The sequence below is a fragment of the Alexandromys fortis genome, unplaced genomic scaffold, assembly GCF_014885135.2.
Source record: "Alexandromys fortis isolate MF-2015 unplaced genomic scaffold, M_Fortis_MF-2015_v1.1 scaffold_1, whole genome shotgun sequence".
Lineage (NCBI taxonomy): Eukaryota > Metazoa > Chordata > Mammalia > Rodentia > Cricetidae > Alexandromys > Alexandromys fortis.
In genome coordinates, this window is record NW_026067927.1 from 2559603 (window position 1) to 2574080 (window position 14478).

At 45.4% G+C, this 14478-nt stretch overlaps 1 long non-coding RNA gene across 1 annotated transcript in view; it reads right to left on the minus strand.

Moving 5' to 3' along the window:
* Nucleotides 1-7310: 7310 nt before the first annotated feature.
* LOC126502584 (uncharacterized) overlaps nucleotides 7311-14478 on the minus strand; it is a 15591-nt gene continuing 8423 nt past the window's right edge. Inside the window, exon 3 of the long non-coding RNA XR_007591983.1 lies at nucleotides 7311-11681. This is a non-coding gene — a long non-coding RNA (uncharacterized lncRNA). The remainder of the gene's footprint in view (nucleotides 11682-14478) is intronic.

The window sequence follows — 14478 nt, forward strand, 5'->3', positions numbered from 1 at the left end:
TATTTGCTTATTATGTATTGAGTGTTCTGTCTGCAAGTATGTCTACATGCCAGACCTGAAAACACACCAGATTTCATTACGGATGGGTGTGAGCCACCATGTGGTTCTGGGAATTGAACTCAGGACCTCTGGAAGAGCAGCCAGTGCTCTTAACCACCAAGAAATCACTAAGGCTTGTACTTAAAAACATCCCATTGCACATAAGGTAAATTCTCTACTGGTATTTTTACCTGCTGTGTCCTTTTCCTCCACACGGGGGCAGCAGTGAAGCTCAGCAGCCTTTGGGAAAGATGGGAAGTGGGGAGGACCTGCTGAAGGCTCCAGTCATCTTGTCCGGATCTTCCACCTGTGTCTTTGCCTGTACTCTTTTCCCTTGCTGGCAAACTTTCAGAATAAAGGAGGAGACATCGGTGATGCCTAGGAGCTGAGACCTGAAGGAGTCTGTAAAATAAATCAAAAAATGTTTCAAAAACACACATGATTATAATTAACTATACAAATGCCCCTGTCTGGGCCCTGGCTGTGGTGCATGCCTTCCTTCCCAGTACTCAGGAAGCAAACAGGTGGATCTCTGGGAGTTCCAGGCCAGCCTGGTCTACAAAGTGAGTTCCAGGACAGCCAAGGCTATACAAGGAAATCCTGTCTCAAAAGAAAATAATACAAAACAAAAAACTTTTTTGAAAAATTGATTTTAAAAAAAGTCCCTCTCTAGTTCCTCATGAAAACCCAGCACAAGATGATATATGCTCATATTTCACAGAGAAGACTCACAAAGTAACCTAGAAGCAAGGCAACATGGCAAGGGTTTATGGTGTGCTAGGGCAATTAGGGTTGGGGTTAGAATCAGGGTAACGGATGCAGGTCAACAATAGGAGCTGAGGTGCTGCCTGTCCCCAGACATCCCTAGGAGCAGTGGGATAGGAAAAACCTTTGTATCTATCTGTGTCAAGGAGTGCACATGGGAGGAGGGAGGGGACCTAGGAGACTTTTGGGAAAGCCCTGTGTGAGGAGAAGACTCAGGGGAGGGGACCCCAGGAGTGACCTCACTTTCTTAACAATGACATAACAAGGTAGAAACCCTGCAACCACTTAGAGACAGCCCAGCAGGCTCACTTGTCTTCAGACAGGAGACCAAGTAAGATGCTGTGCTGTTGTTTTCGGGTTTGTGGAAGCTCAGACCACAAGACCAAGAAAAGTAGAGGCCACGGTGGAGGCTGTGGAAGTGCCTGGAGATGCCAGGTTCACTCTTGGATCCAATGCCTCTGGCCATTTGGCTGGAATGAAACAACCTTGAGTCAGGGCAGGCAGAGCCAGGACCATGCAGACCAGGTAAACCACTCTGAAATCCCAGTTTTCCCAAATTTCACTCTTGGTGTTTGTCAGTGTAAGGTTCAGGGAAACGTGGAATGATACTAACCAACCGTAACGTTGTAGTCCTGTGCTGGTATGAACCACCCACCCTGATCTCTCCTCAGCTTGAAAAGGGGTTGGCCCCAGAGGAACTTAAGGAGTCTGACCAAGAAGACCCAAAGGAGTTCACCCCAGAAGAAATAAAGGAGTCCAGACGAGAGGACGCAAAGGAGTCTAGCCCAGAGGACCCAGAGGAGTCCTCCCCAGAGGACACAAAGGAGTCCACCCCGGAGAACACTATGGATTCCTCCCCGGAGAGCCCCGAAGGAGTCCTTCCCAGAAAACCCTAAGGAGTCCTCCCTAGAGGAACCAAAGGAGTCCTCCCAGAGGACCCAAAGGAGCCCTCCCTGGTGGACCTTAAGGAGTCCACTCCTGAGGACCCTAGGGAGTCCTCCCCAGAGGACCCTAAGGAGTCTTCCCCGCAGAACCTTAAGGAGTCCTCCCAAGAGGACTCAAAGGAGTCCTTACCAGAGGACCTTAAAGAGTCCTCCCCAGCAGACCCTCAGCCCAGCTTATTGTACTCACATGTATAAGGGCTGGATATCTTTCTCCCTTGCGGTTTCACATGCACAGAGTCTTGGGAGGGGTGGCAAAGGAAAGTCCATTTCACTAACTGCCCTGTCTGTCCCTTTTCCCCAGCACCATCTGTACCCTCCCGGGCAAATGGATTGACGAGATCCCTGAGGTCTTTTCCAAGACATCGGACATGTCCGTTCTGAAGAGGGTGAGGACCTTCTTGACTTTGAACATGCCCTACTCAGATCATCTTTTCCGTGTTTACAAGCTCCATCCAACTTATAGGCAGAAGTGGCAAGTGATTCAGAGGATAGCGATTGAGAAGTCCCCAGGTAGGTGCTTGACACTCTGGGAGGAGGGACCTGGAATGGTTGGGGGATGCTTTAGAGGCTCCTCTTCACAGGAGCAGTAGTCCCTGCACCCTTGCCTGGGCACATGACCTTTTGGAGGATAGGATCTGGGAATCCAGGCAGACATGGTCTCCCCTATGCTTGGAAAGGCTGAGAAAGCGGTCTCATCGTGGGCACGTTGTCTCCGCCTCCACTGCCACATGCCCTTCTAGAGATGCTCGCATCAGCAGCACATCTGTCTCCATCCTTAGATCCGGAGAGCTGCAGGCAGAGCTGCACATCAGCAGATCTAGAGGTCCAAGTCTGTAAACCAGCAAGGAAAACAGCGACTCTCAAAGCAGAACCGGCCAGATCCAGAGCAGCCGGAGAGATGAAAACCCACAGGGTTCTGAGACCCGTGTGCAGCTGGAGCAGCAGCCGGGTCCCCACTCCTGCCATCAGCCATAGATGCTCCGCATGCTCTACCCCTTACCCTGTCAGCAGACACAGGGCAACTTCGATGGAGGGTCTAACTCCCCAGGGATTGGCCCAGCCCCCTTGCTCCTCTTGGTGTCCCTCATCTGTCTGCTCTGCAGACAGCACCAGTTCTGTTCTTCCCCACAGAATCACCTCCTGATTTCAACCCAGCATCATTCCCAGACCCACAGACAGCCTCCCTTCCCCTGAGTAATAGCCTTTTGATTCTTCTGGATGTTTTCAATGTTGTGTTAGTTTAAATATTGGTTTTAATAAGTGGTTCTTGTTTGTTTTTTCATTGTAAATTGTTGTTACAGTGTTCACTCAGCATGCTTAGGTAGGGCCTAGTAGTTTTCCCATGTATATCACACTGCTTCTGGGAGAGGCTACAGGAGAAAGACCATCCAGGAGGAAGGGAGGCAAAGCCACTGCTTTGCCAGAGTCCAGGCCAATGCCGGAGTGCCATGCTAGATATACAGATAGTTGTGTCTCGCTGACCTTTGCTGGGGAGATAAAGGCCAGGTTCATGTGCTCAGAGGTCAGTCTGACCAGTTGTCCTTCCCAGGGGTTTCTGCTTTAGTTGCAGGCTCCTGTAGCTTTGTACTATTTGTTCAGCAAATTTGGATTAATTGTAATCTCATGAGATCCCTGCTTCCCATGAGCACAAGGCCAGGCCCACACTCACTGTCACCCATAGTAAGTACACAGTTTGAAGAAACGGGTGGCCATAGCTTCCAGGAGTGTTTTTTCATGCTATTGACAATGTTTGAACCATGCTGATCTTCTTGAAGTAATACTTAGCGTTTCTTCAATGTTGGGGACAGTCTATAAGCAACAGTGTCACGTGTTTATTTATAATTCCTCCAGTGTTCATGGATATGGCTTATAGCCACCCAACTGCTGTTCATCATGCTTTTGTGGCTCCCCTCATGACAACTCCGTTGATGACTACCACCAACTCTCTTACATAGTGGCCTTGGGCAGCTAAGGTGCTCATCTCCCCAGTGAGACCAACTGAGCATGCAGGACTTATACGGATCACAGATCTGCTCATTATAGCTTCCTAGGGATGAAGGAGCTCACCCATCCACCACCATGATGGTTTTCAAGGGCAAAGATCACACAAGTCTCAGTTCACTAGCGGTCAGTGTCCAGCCATCAGAGGGCCCATATCACAGCATGGGGCTTGAGCTTCAGAAGGTATTCACAGGGTGAGGGGGCACTGGTTATGCAGGAAGACTTCCGGGAGGCCCCATTTTGACTGGGCCAGAATCAGGCTTCCTGGTGAAAGATGGAGTCAGAATGAGCCAGTCCAACTCAGCAGGGGAGGCAGACAAGCCGTGACAAGACACTACCGGAAATTCAAGATGGTGAAAGTATTTGTTGAAATTTAGAGATTTACTTCTAGCCCTAGAAAGATGTAGATTAGAGGGCAAGGTCTACATTTGAGGCTGTTTCCATCCAACACCTTAGGAAGACTGAAGGTCATTGCATTCCTGAGGAGAGCCAAGACCCTGACCACACATGCTCACCTCTGTCAGTGCACAAATCATGTTATTAACATGCAGGGCCCAGAGTCTCCTGCCTAAAGACTATTCCTGCTGGACTGATGCCAGAGCAAGTAAGACCAGCAGCCCTTCTCTCCTCTCCTCTCCTCTCCTCTCCTCTCCTCTCCTCTCCTCTCCTCTCCTCTCCTCTCCTTTCCTCTCCTCCTAGGGGTGGCCACACTCACCATTAAAGGTCCCCAGGCAACAAGAATTGGCCATTTCTCCCTCAGGGAAACAGTATCCAGTCCAGTCACTTATTTATATGATCCTGTACCATGTAAGCACATATGGGCAACTTGGCCATAACTGTTCCCCTGCCAGAAACCTTAAGTGTTCTCCTTTCTTGATTGAATGAAGAAATGAATGAAATGTATGCCTTGGCAATGCTGAAGCATATATGGGCAGTCCGTATATGTCCATATTGGGTTTCATGGTCTAAGTTGATGAGGACGACTGACCAGGTCTCTTCCTCAAGAGGGCATCTGACCTCATTACAGATGGTTGTGAGCCACCATGTGGTTGCTGGGAATTGAACTCAGTACCTTTGGAAGAGCAGGCAGTCTCTTAAACGCTGAGCCATCTGACTAGAAGCAGAGGGGATTTTAGGGCACTTCTGCTTTTAAGTTCTGCTGCTGAGATTCTGCGGTCTTTACGCAGCTGCTGCTTGTTTTGGCTTTTTTTTTGAGACAGGGTTTCTCTGTAGCTTTGGAGCCTGTCCTGAAACTATCTCTTGTAGATCAGGCTGGCCTCAAACCCACAGAGATTCACCTGCTTCTGCGTCCCGAGTTCTGGGATTAAAGGTGTGCAACCCGGCAGCCTGGCCATTGCAGCTGTTTCTAATAAGGGAACACAAATATGCTTACCTTTCTGATGGTGAACACCTAGTGTCATCCTGACCATATTGGTGAAAGGAGAAAGACAAAAAAAAATGTGAGTAGTTATTTGAAAATGTTCAACTGGACGACTGAACTCTGCTCTCCTGCCGAAACCTTGAATCTGATGTGAAAGTATTTAAACCTAAAATAACCAGGATCTTAAACCTCCTATCAGTTGAATGGAAGCAGCTTTGTTGTAGCTCCAGGCATGTGATCAGAATCATCTGTTTCTATTTCTCACAGTTCACAGTTAAAACAGATCTGCCTTCTTTCATCACATCTCTGTACCTTCTGGACTCCTCCACCTGGGAATCTCTCAGTAGGACAACTATTTTCTGCTCTTAGAATTCTTCTATGTCTTAGCATTGGCTGCCGCACAATTTTCTTGGGCTATGAATATTCCACAGCCCCTTAAGAATAATAAAGCTAAATCCCGTTGCTTACTTTTAAACCATGGTATTAGCACTCAAAGGAAAACAGCAAAAGTTAGACCTGACCAGAAGTGCCAGCCACAGTTCATATTCTGAGATATCCCATAATACACTTGTTTACTATCCTTTGGGATTGGATTTGCAGTGATCCTAAACGGAAAATTCAGTGTAAACTAATAAGAAGGTAGAGGTGCCCGTGATTCACACCTGTAATCTCCTTACCTGGGAGGCATGATGTAGGGGGATTGCCTGGGTTGGAGGCCACCCTAGGCTACTGTGTTAGTCATTGTTCTCTAAAGAAACATAGCTGATGTAACGAATAGATCCATACAAGTATACAAGGGATTGGTTAGAGCAGCTTATAGGCTGTGGTCTGACTATCCCAACAATGGTTATCGCCCAATATATCCAAGAATCTAATAGCTGTTTGGTTTACAAGGCTGACTAGCCTAGCTGCTCTTCAGCATATTCTGGAATCCTGAAGAAGTAGGCACTAATACCAGTGAAGGGATGAACTGGACAGTGAGAGCGAGAGGAAGCAGGCAAAGAGCAAAGCCTCCTTCTTCCTGCCCTTTGTATAGGCTAAGGAAGGGAAGTCTTCACACCTCAAGTGACCCAATCAAGAGAAAGCATGTTCAGGAGTGCCCATACCTTTGGTTTTAGACTTTTCAGATGCAGTTCACTTGACAACCAAGAGTAGCCATGGGAGCTACACAGTGAAACTGTCTCAAAAGAGAGGAACTGAAGAAACAGTAGTTTTGTGTTGACTATGGTTTTTAGACTTTGGATCTTTGGAGAAAGTCCTTACCAGCAGCACCTGTTCTTGAACCTCAAGGTTTTGTGTTTTGTTCTTGCCTCTTTGAATCATGGAAGTTATAACGAAATATGCAGAGGCTCTTGTCCACTTTAACATATCTTTAACGTTTTATATGTATGGGTGTTTTGCCTGTATGTATATCTGTGCACCACATGCATACCTTCTTCCCACAGAAGCCAGAAGAGGGCTCAAGAACCCTGGAATTCGTGAACCACCTGGTGGGTTCTAAGAATTAAAGTTGGGATATCCAAAAGAGCAGTAAGTACTCTTAACTACTGAAACGTCTATTTAGTACCCCACCTGTATTTTTATAATGAATGTTTAGATATAAGAGAAGTACCTGGGCCAGAAAATCTTCCACACAAATGGTTCAAGACAGGGAATGACAGAAAAAAGGTAATTGCAACTTTGACCATGCCGATCTTGTAGGTGTGTCTTATTCTACCCTTATTCCTTTATAATGTTGTGTTTTATAGCTTATGTTTTTTACTCCACTCAGTGAAAACGCCACTCTTTACTTTATTCGAGAAAAGGTTTATGGAGCAGGACTGATAGGGCAAAAGTGCTAGCCAGATAATCCTATGAAGCTGAGTTCCATGGTGGATGAAGGGACTCCACACCTAAAAGTTGTCCTCTGGACTCCGCGAACACATGCTGTGACACATGCATGCATGCATACATGTACACACACACACACACATACACACAACGATAATTTCACATCTAAAAACTTGAATCTAATGTAGACTCTGTATTGTTGTGATGTATCCACCAGAGAAGACTACTCAGACACAGGTTCAGTCCTATAGAAAGTCTTTATTAGCTGGCTGACAACCACACTGGGTAGTCAGGATCCCAGTAGAGCTCACAGTCTATCTCAAGGTGAGATTTTAAGCACAAAACACATATTCTGGGTTGACATACTTCAGGTACAAGTACACTTAGCCAGATATGGAACTACAGAATCCAAATAGGAAGTAAGCACACTTAGAGACTTTTCCAGAACTATGGACTTTGTCAAATCTGTGATGCTGCAGTGGATATCTGTTCATATTGTGACCAAACAACCCCCAGGTTAATGGCTCCCAAGCATTACGTTTTATATCTAGTTATGGCATTAAAGGTGCAGGACCAATGTAATCATACAGAACAAGAGGGCTAGTGGTACTGTAACAGCTAACAGTACAGATTCCAGCCAAGAGAAACCTGATTATGAAAACGGAATCCCTGGACTGCCTCCATGCAGTCTTTCCTGCTTCTATGAGTTGTTCATGCAGAAGCCTCCATGGTCTGTATGCCGTAGGTTAAGAGTCCTACCATGTTCCAAGATGACCTCAGCTGAAGAGCCCACCTGTGTAGTGATAAGAGCAGCGGGGCTGCGTCCCCGGCACCCGGCCGCCTGCATGGCTAGCTTATGCTCGAAATAATTACACGGAAACTGTATTCTTTTAAACACTGCCTGGCCCGTTATCTATAGCCTCTTACTGGCTAGCTCTTACATATTAATCTAACCCATTTCTAATAATCTGTGTAGCCCATGAGGTGGCTTACCAGATAAGATCTTAACCTGTGTCTGTGTGGAGTGGGAGAATCATGGCGACTCCCTGACTCAGCTTCTTTCTCCCAACATCCTGTTCTGTTTACTCCGCCTACCTATGTTCTAACCAATTAAATGGGCCAAGGCAGTTTCTTTATTAGCCAGTGGCCTTCCTCCATCACACCTGATCCTCTGACTTTGCAGTAGACTTTTCCAATGCAAGTAAATCCTGGGTTTCCTGGCATCCTAAGGTCCTGGAGTTAGAGTGAGCCATGCTGGGCTGGTTACAGCAAGAGTGGCTCCAGCTGTTCCTAATCCTATAGTACTGAGAGGACTATAGGCATCTGAGGGAGTAGAAGGGTTTTCCACTTTGGATAAAGGAGGCAATATAATCAGACGTAATTACATATAACATAAGCATTAACATAAAATAGAATGAAAGCTGAGTCAGTCTTCTTTTTAGTCAACCTTTGTGATGGTCTACCTCTCTGGATTGATGGCTCCCCTGCAACTGGGCCTTCTTGTCCTTCTGCGATGCCCTTTATTAGAGAGTGATGTATCTAGGTGTGGATGTCATCTACCTTGACAGCAGTTGAGGTCATCTGCATGACCAGATAGGATCCCTTTCAGCAAAATCTTAAATCCCCACTGCTATGTCTCTTGATCCACACCCCATCTCCTGTCCAGAAGGAGTGTGGGTGAAGTATTGAACTCTGGAAGGCAGCCTTAAGTGAGGAGGACACAATCTGAGACTGCTGCAAAGCCGACACACATTGAAGCGATTGATTAACAATTTCAACAGCTAGTTCCAATCCTGCGGGTGGATGGGAGGAAACCTCCCATAAAAAAAGAGTTCAAATAAAGTCAGTCCTTTTACATGAGGAGTACAGGGATGCCTAAGGAGGACAATGGGAAGTAGCTCCACCCAACTTTCACCAATCTCTAAGCTTAATTTAGTTAAGGTCTCCTTCAGGGTGCAATTTATCCTCTTTGTCCTGCTCTTTGGGGATGAAAAATACCATGTAATTTCCAATTGATCCCCAGAATAGCAGAAATACTTTCAGTGACATTGGGTAGAAAGGCTTGCTTGTTATCTGACCCTATGGGCAAGGGCACTCCGGACCTAGACATTGGCTCACTTAAATGTTTCCTAGCTGTATTCTAAGGAGACTTGGTGGGAAATCACTCTACCCATCAGAAAATGTATCCACAAGAACAAGCGAATATGTGTATGCATATTATTCTGGCCTGACTTCTGTAAATCTACTACCTAGAATCTGCCTGCTCTTGAATGTCATCTAACCCCTGGAGGTGGCACCATTCCTGAGGAAGCATTTGTTTGTTGACAGGCTTGTCATCTGGAAACAACTTCTCCTATCATCTGGTCCATTTTTTTTTTCAATCTGGTCCATTCTTAAAAATGAATCTTTTCCTCATAAGCAGAGGAGTAGAGAGAAAAGCAAAAAGACAATCAAGCCCTGGCCCCAAGATCTGGCTTGAACTACCTTGGGAGGTCTCCAGGCTGTTTTCTCCTCCCCTTGGGGTGGATGTGGGATTGTAACAATGCTGCACACCACTCTTGAGACCCACAAAGGGATCGCACCTAGCCAGTGTCCATTAGTCTCAAGGGATTAAGTCCTGGGACATTTTTAAATGTGTGACCTTAATATTGATCAGCAATAGCAGAATCCGTTTAGATTATCGGGGTAATTTTACAATAAATTACAAAATATGTACATGACGTAAACTATGTAATACAGAGATGTAGACTGTGAAAATGATGATCCTTCATTGGCTTCCCTGAGAAGTCACCTCTATTACAGAATCCCTAAGACACATGAATTTACAGCTCAGTCCTATGCACACAGGCAACAAAAAGAAGCTCATACCTTCTAATATTATCTCTTATAATAGAATCTTCACCTTGAGGGATTTGCACGTCTTTCCTAGACAGTGAGAAGGACTGAATAATCACAAACCTTCCATGCTCTAAGTGAGTTCAAACACTGATCACAGGCTAAAGAAGTCATCAAGGATATACTGAAAGTTCAACATCAAGCAGCTTCACAGATGAAAAACCAGAACTTCAATGAACCCAGGAAAGATGCAATTTGGGACTTTATAAAGGACCAACAGAATCGCATATGCTAGACCTGTAGTTTCAGCCAAGCCACTCCTGAATTTCCTATTCGTGGACAATCTTTTGCCCTTCTTTCTGGTAAATACCCCTCAATGTGAGGTGCATAAAAATGTGTGATTGTGTGTGTGTACATGTGAGAGAGTGTGTACAAGTGAAAGTGCAAGTTCGTTCTCTTCAGTAGCTTTGGCTTTCCTCCACTAGGGTGTAAATCCTGTATCTTGTGTATGTAAGGAATATTGTATCACTAAGTAACACCCCAGTACTAAAGTTGGACACATTTTTGAGCTAATGATGATAGAACAGGCAGAGAGCCTATTCCTGACCAATGGGAAGCCAAGCACTTCTTCAACCTGCCGCCTGCACAGGCAACTTGGTACCATGTCTCCAGAACTTCCTAGGACATGGAGAAAGAGAAGAGGCCAGGAGGAGGGAGGAACTGATGAAAAGTCTAAGGAGCCAGCTGAGCCTCCAAAGAGGGTAAATAAAAGACCACAGTGAAATAGAGCTTGATTGATCAGAACCTGGATATGATGACATATCGCATCACCTGGAACATGAGCCATCACATCAAAAAACCCAACACTGTGACAAGGGCCCGCAAGAAGAGGGTGTGGCTGAGGTGAAGTTTGTGGGTGGTGGCAAGGGCCACAAGCATTCTTATGGCAAAATGGAGGAAGATGTGCAGAAATACCATGACACAGAGTGCAGAAATTTAGACCATCTTCAGCACAGTGACCATGTGCACACTGGCCCTCTGAGCACTGATAGGAGACTCACAGACCCCTTGAAGAAGGTCAAGTGTTGCCCTGAAGAGCACATTCGTGAAGGGGAAACCATTTCCTTCCAGCCCCATCAGTCTATCTCTCCTGTCGTAAAACATCCCTCACCAGTCACTAATGAAAAGGGCTGTTCATCAGAGTCACAGTGTGAAACCCTGAAGAGAGTGGGAAAGACCCTCAAAAATGAGAGGAGACACCACCACCACTCTGACGCTCTGGGAGGAGCTCAGGTTGAAATCTGTAAAATTACTATCACCAGGGGCATCATCAGCAAAACCAGGTTAATGCCCAAGGCCAAGGGGGAGCCTTTGGGGGAGCAGGAGATGGGCAGAGACCAAGATCAGTTCCCTGAGGTGACAACTGATGTGGAGAGAGAAATCGCCAGTGCGCTAGGCCCAGGGCCACAAGACGAAATCTTAAGTAGTTCATTCAAGCTGAACGTTACTCGAGGAGACATGCAGACTCTTCAGAAAGGCCAGCGGCTCGGCTCAATGATGAAATTATTAATTTTTACATGAGTCTTCTCATGAAAAGAAGCAAATCTCCAGGGTTTCCAGCACTTCACACCTTTGGTACGTTTTTTTTGGTTTTTTGTTGTTGTTGTTGTTTTTTTTTTAAACACCAAACTGAAGGGTGGAGGATACAGGCAGTAAAACGGTGGACACAAACTGTGAACATCTTGAAAAGAACATTGTCCTCGTGCCGGTACATCTGGGTGTCCACTGGACCTTGGCGGTTGTAGACTTACGAAAGAAGACCATTGGTCTACTGGGACCCGATGGGACAGAAGAGACCAGACATCCTGGCAATGATTTTCCAATACCTGCAGGATGAGAGCAAAGTGAGAAGGGATATAGATCTGAACCCTATGGAATGGAAGCAACACACCATGACAGCAGAGGAGATCCCTCTGCAGCTGAACCAGAGCAATTATGGCGTGTCTACCTGTAAATATGCAGATTATATTTCGAGAGAGCAACCCATAACCTTCTCCCAGCAGCATGTGCCTCTGTTTAAGAAGCAGATGGTATGATTTTTTCATGTCTGGGCAACCAAGAACAAACAATGATGTCTCAAATGAAATTGGTTTTAAGTGAATCAGAAGCAATTTGACAATAAGTGAAATGCTCATTTATAAACTAATTTTTAAAGGAAAAAAATTATAAACAGTGAGACTAGGTGTTGTGGTTGTACATGCTATATCCCCAAATCTAGGGAGGTAGAGACATGAAGATTCAGATTTCACTCCACGTTTGCACAGAGAAAGTTCAAGGCCAGCCTCAGCTGCAGGGTGAGGTCCTTTCTCAAATACTATGGAATTAACAGGGTGACTTGATTGACGTCATAAGAAAGCTTTAACCCAAGGTGAACTCAGGGAGTGGTCTGTGGTTTTATTTCCAATGTAGCATTAATAAGTAGAAATAAAGAAAATCTAAAACAAAGTCGCAAACATTACCACCAAGTCTCAGAAAAAAAAATCATTTTTCGAGTTAATACTTTTTATATGAATGAAATAATAACCGAGAATAAAGTCTACCATATGAGCAGCTTAGGGGGGCAGAGAGAGGGCACATTGGTTAAGAGCACTCGTTGTTCTTGCAGAAGACCTGGGATTGTTTTCCTCCAGCACCCACTTGGCCCCATCTGTAACTCAAGTTCCTGAAGATCCGGCGACCTCTCCTGGCAGCTTTAGGTACTGCAAGGCCAGAGAGCTAACACCAATGCCTGTGCTTAATTAAACACTGTGCCCTGCCCATGAGATGTCACACAGAGATTGTCAATAAATTAGAAATTAACTCTGGATCCAGAAATAGCAATGTCTGTCATCACATGATCATCGATCGAAACTAACAGACAAGAAACGGTATTTTTTTTATTATTTATTTATAAACTAGGCAGCCTGAACAACATTAGACGCATTAGGTATAAAGTCGCATGTGATGCTGCACACCTGTAATCTCAGTACCAGGGAGGTGAAGGAAGGAGGGTCAGGAGTTGAAAGTAATCCTTATGTATAGAAAGTTCCAGACCTGCCTGTCTCCAAGAAGACCAACAGGAGGAGGAAGAAAAGAAGGGGAAAAGATCAAAAAATAAAAAATAAAAAGGTCTGATAAGATCATCTCTGAATCCACCATGGGGGCTGAAGCAGTGTCCTGGTTAACCCAGGCTGCAATTATTTTCACAAAAATTGCAAGCAAAATGTGTGTACACATTCACAACACTGTTTTTCTTGGTAGTAAAGGTCACCATGTGAAGCTGCTCTCTGAGCACAGTGGTCCCTTGGAAATGATCTTGACAAGAAGGAAAAAAATAAAAAAAAAAAAACAAGTAGAGATAATTTGATGACTTCAGGTTTTTATTCTTTTTCGTTCGACTGAGTCCGTCATGGAGTGAAATCTCAGTGAGTGAGCATTCTTTCCCCCATCCACTTGATGAGGAACCTGCAAACACCATCACTCACCAAAGGAGATGGACCCTTTATCAAAGGAGATGTTAGAGTTAATTACACAATTATATATCTGTCACGAGGCCTCCATATACATCATATAAATGACCAGGTTGGTCAAAAATAAATGTTTGATGTCCCTATCAACTGTAAACTTTTTCTCCTGATGGAAACAGTAGTCCTTTTCCATGCCAGAATACATGGAAACAGTTAAGCTGATTCCATGACCATGGTAAGAATATAAACATTTTGACTACACTCCTAAGCCAGTGACATGACATGGACTCATATCATCTCCAACTGGTATTCCCTTACATTCCATCTGGTATTGAAATATCTCAGGTAGCAGAGTGGCCATGGGATTTCTGATCCTTCCTGTACATATCCCATGGAGAGGAGAGTGGGGATTAGGATGGTGCTCACTTCCTAGGAGAGATGTAAACAATCGCTGTCCATTCTGAACAACGAAAGTGTGTTTAAACCAATATGTCTCATGAATGTCACCACATGAACTGCATGCCTTACTGCTGCTTCAGAGATAAGAACCAACACCCCAGAGACAAACAAGAATCCATACAACATAAATCATGCATCTAAACGCAGTTAAGGCCGCACACGTGAAATCACACATCATAACCAGAGATTGATGAAAGACCCAGGGAGTTTTGTTCTTAAAAACCTTTATTTTTTTATTTATTAACGATTTCTGTCTCTTCCTCACCACCGCCTCCCCTTTCCCTCCCCCTCCCCCAACCAAGTCCCCCTCCCTCGTCAGCCCAAAAAGCAATCAGGGTTCCCTGCCCTGTGGGAAGTCCAAGGACCACCCACCTCCATCCAGGTCTAGTAAGGTGAGCATCCAAGCTGCCTAGGCTCCCACAAAGCCAATAGGTGCAGTGGGATCAAAAACCCATTGCCATTGTTCTTGAGGTCTCAGTAGTCCTCATTGTCCGCTATGTTCAGCGAGACCGGTTTTAACCCAGGCTTTTTCAGACCCAGGCCAGCTGGCCTTGGTGAGTTCCCGATAGAACATCTCCATTGTCTCGGTGTATGGGTGCACCCCTCGCGGTCCTGAGTTCCTTGCTCGTGCTCTCTCTCCTTCTGCTCCTGATTTGGACCTTGAGATTTCAGTCCGGTGCTCCAACGTGGGTCTCTGTCTCTGTCTCCTTTCATCGCC